This window comes from Littorina saxatilis, linkage group LG12 (assembly GCF_037325665.1).
Source record: "Littorina saxatilis isolate snail1 linkage group LG12, US_GU_Lsax_2.0, whole genome shotgun sequence".
Taxonomy (NCBI): Eukaryota; Metazoa; Mollusca; class Gastropoda; order Littorinimorpha; family Littorinidae; genus Littorina; species Littorina saxatilis.
Genome location: NC_090256.1, coordinates 79,979,705 through 79,984,140, shown reverse-complemented (window position 1 = coordinate 79,984,140; position 4,436 = coordinate 79,979,705).

The window sequence follows — 4,436 nt, the reverse complement described above, 5'->3', positions numbered from 1 at the left end:
CGCAGAGATTTATTTATGCCGTGTGAGATGGAATTTTTTTTACACAATACATCGCGCATTCACATCGGCCAGCAGATCGCAGCCATTTCGGCGCATATCCTACTTTTCACGGCCTATTATTCCAAGTCACACGGGTATTTTGGTGGACATTTTTATCTATGCCTATACAATTTTGCCAGGAAAGACCCTTTTGTCAATCGTGGGATCTTTAACGTGCACACCCCAATGTAGTGTACACGAAGGGACCTCGGTTTTTCGTCTCATCCGAAAGATTAGCACTTGAACCCACCACCTAGGTTAGGAAAGGGGGGAGAAAATTGCTAACGCCCTGACCCAGGGTCGAACTCGCAACCTCTCGCTTCCGAGCGCAAGTGCGTTACCACTCGGCCACCCAGTCCATCAAAAACCAAGACAATCAGTGGGGGAGCAAGGGTGAGAGAGATTGAAGAGAGAGTGACGGAGAGAAAGAGACAGAGAGGAGAGAGAGAGAGAGAGAGAGAGAGAGAGAGAGAGAGAGAGAGAGAGAGAGAGAGAGAGAGAGAGTGTGAGAGAGAGAGGAAACAGAGAGAGGAGACAGAGAGAGGAGAGAGAGAGAGAGAGAGAGAGAGAGAGAGAGAGAGAAGAGAGAGAGATAAAAGAGAGAGAGTGAGATAGAAAGAGATTGAAGAGAGAGTGACGGAGAGAAAGAGACAGAGGAGAGAGAGAGAGAGAGAGAGAGAGAGAGAGAGAGAAAGAGAGAGAGACAGAGAGAGACAGAGAGAGAGAGAGAGAGAGAGAGAGGAGACAGCGAGAGGAGACAGAGAGAGGAGACAGAGAGAGAGAGATAGAAGAGAGAGATAGAGAGAGAGAGAGAGAGAGAGAGAGAGAGATTGAAGAGAGAGTGACGGAGAGAAAGAGACAGAGGAGAGGGGGGAGAGAGAGAGAGAGAGAGAGAGAGAGAGAGAGAGAGAGAGAGAGAGAGAATGAAGAGAGAGTGAGGGAGAGAGTGAGAGAGAGAGGAGACAGAGAGAGAGATAGAAGAGAGAGAGAGAGAGAGATAGAAGAGAGAGAGAGATAGAGAGAGAGAGATTGAAGAGAGAGTGACGGAGAGAAAGAGACAGAGGAGAGAGAGAGAGAGAGAGAGAGAGAGAGAGAGAGAGAGAGAGAGAGAGAGAGAGAGAGAGAGAGAGAGAGAGAGAATGAAGAGAGAGTGTCGGAGAGAAAGAGAGAGAGAGAGAGAGAGAGAGAGAGAGAGAGAGAGAGAGAGAGAGAGAGAGAGAGAGAGATGATGATGGAACTTTATTTTTCAAGGATAGAGGTTTAAGGCGACGAGAGAGAGAGAGAGAGTGAGAGAGAGAGGAGACAGAGAGAGGAGAGAGAGAGAGAGAGAGAGAGAGATAGAAGAGAGAGAGAGTGAGAGAGAGAGGAGACAGAGAGAGGAGAGAGAGAGGAGAGAGAGAGAGAGATATAGAAGAGAGAGAGAGAGAGTGAGAGAGAGAGGAGACAGAGAGAGGAGAGAGAGAGAACACAGAGAGGAGAGAGAGAGAGAGAGGAGACAGAGAGAGGAGAGAGAGAGAGAGAGAGAGAGAGAGAGGGAGAGAGAGAGGGAGAGAGAGAGGGAGACAGTAGACAGACAGACAGACAGACAGACAGACAGACAGACAGATAGACAGGCAGACTACCAGACGGACAGACAGATATACATACTGACAGTCAGACAGACAGTCAGACTAAGAAAGACATAGACGGACAGTGAGACGGAGGCAGAAACAGAGACTAGAGAGAGAAGTTACAAAACAACGAGCGACATAAGGGTTCAGGAAAGATGATTCATGCTGAGCTCAGTTTTGAGAAGAGCATAAACGAATCCTTTAAAAAGGCAAATAAACCTGTAGGTTAATACTGGTTCATTCGGTACAATGTCAAGAGAACAAAGTATTCAATTCCTCTGTATCACCGTTCTTGAACCTAGAACTATTGTCTTGTTTCAGACTCTCAAACCAAAACTCAGACAAGAAAACAAACATTAATAAACAAACAAAAACAACCCACACACAAAAAAACAAATAAGCACAAAGACAAACAGACAAACACATAAAACTGATCAGAAAAACAAGATAAACAAAAGGAATAAAGAAGAAACAAGTAGAAGAAAAAAGAGAGGAGAACAAAGAGATATTGAAAGGAGGGAAACGATTGTACTACCACCCCGTCCCTTTTCTGATTGTTTGCGTATCAGGTTTTTCTCTTTGTTATCGTTGCCTGAAATGAGTAAATGTATTTAGTCCGCCATCATGTTAACCTTTGTCATGTACATGCCAGGATTGCTTAAAATAAGCATTATATGCTCGAGTTGGTTATCCTAAAAACCATGTATTGTTTTTGTCATGATACTAATTGAATAAAGTTTTGTTTAAACCAAACGATTACTAATTATCTAAGGTCTTCACACTGTCATCAAGCAATAGATTGCTCCCTTTATGTTTCAAGACCGTGGTTCAGGAGAAAACACACACGAAATGTTGGGGGTTGAAAGCAACAATGAAGTTAATTTTATTTCACATCTTTTGAGAGAATTTAGCATTTCAAACATCTTGGTAAAATGTAATTCATGGTGGTCACAAAGTCAACCATGTATATCCCTTTCTGCCTCACATTATAGTTTTCTCCGCTAACTCCGCTGTTGCCCGTTGTTTTCAAAGACAAAAGTTCGTTACAAGATGTCAATCATTATACCGGTGATTGCTGCAACAACAACAGGACACAAAAACACACAAATATTAGTATTTTGTAAAGCGGTATTACCTACAAGACAAGAGGAAAACAACCCCCCAAAATCGTTTACTTGGTAACGGCATCCACCCAAACCAGAATGTATAGCGAGTGACGTAGTACATTCTAGCTAAAAACAAGTCGCGTCAGGCGAAATTATAACATTTAGTCAAGCTGTCGAACTAACAGAATGAAACTGAACTCACTGCATTTTTACAGCAAGAGCGTATACTCGTAGCATCGTCAGTCCACCGCTCGATGCAAAGGCAGTGAAATTGACAAGAAGAGCGGGGTAGTAGTTGCGCTGAGAAGGATAGCACGCTTTTCTTTATCTCTATTCTTTTTAACTTTCTGAGCGTGTTTTTAATCCAAACATATCACATCTATATGTTTTTGGAATCAGGAACCCACAAGGAATAAGATGAAATTGTTTTTAAATCGATTTCGAAAATTTTATTTTAATAATAATTTTTATATTTTTAATTTTCAGAGCTTGTTTTTAATCGGAATATAACATATTTATATGTTTTTGGAATCAGAAAATGATGAAGAATAAGATGAACGTAAATTTGGATCGTTTTAAATATTTTTTTTTTTTTTTTACAATTTTCAGATTTTTAATGACCAAAGTCATCAATTAATTTTTAAGCCACCAAGCTGAAATGCAATACTGAAGTCCAAAACTTGACTAAATGTAAAAAACGGAAAAAACCTGTCAAATGCATTGAATAAACAGTGAGACAGAACCAGTAATCGTTTCCGGTATTTTCAAATAAAAACTGATCAAATACCGGATAGTTCTAGTCAGCGCGAACTCTGTAACACAATGTTAAAAAATATTATGTTTAGAGATATCGAAGAGAAGCAGGCCACAGTGGTAAACTGCCAAGCAAAAACAAACAATTTCGCGTAAAGCGGTGTCGATAACATCCAGTCAATCTATCGGCTTAAAATATCAAAACTGAACTGGAAAGTGTCTTCACCGAGACCGACTCATGGCTGACCCAAACCCTGGAGTCCACTTCACGAAGCTCGCTACGCAAATCTTAGGCACTGACTTTGTGGTAAAAGAAGAAATTCCTCCGAGGTAGGAAAAACACCCCCGTTGGTCAAAGGGAAATAACCATTCTCACTGCCACCAACTGAGAAGGTTATTTCCCTTTGACCATTAATATGTGCCTCTATAAGTCCTTGTAGAATCTTAATCCACCAATAACTCCCTAACCGTGTGTTTGACTGGTCCCAATTTTTGTAAGGACCGTCTCAGGAATGTATAGAACCTGTTCACCAAGTTTGGTGACGATCGGTCCGTTCATTCTTGAGATCTATATGCGAACACAAACACACAAACACACAAACAAACAAACAAACACATCGACCGAAACCTATACACACCCCTATACCGGGGGTGTAATGACTTCGCCAAGTCAACTTCGGAGAATTAAGGGAGGCCTCATAAGAAGACAGCACAAGATAAATGAACAGGGATGCCATTCAATTTCGCCGGGTTGCACGTGAAGTCCCAGCGATGGGCCAAATTACCATAAATGAAACGCTTCTTTAATTGTTCGTGCTTGGGAACCATGGGCCAATGTAAGTGGGAGGGGGGGGGGGGGTGTTGCGGGTAGGGGCGGGGTGGAGGGCAAGTGCCACATGACCTAAACTCAAAAGGACATGGCACAGGA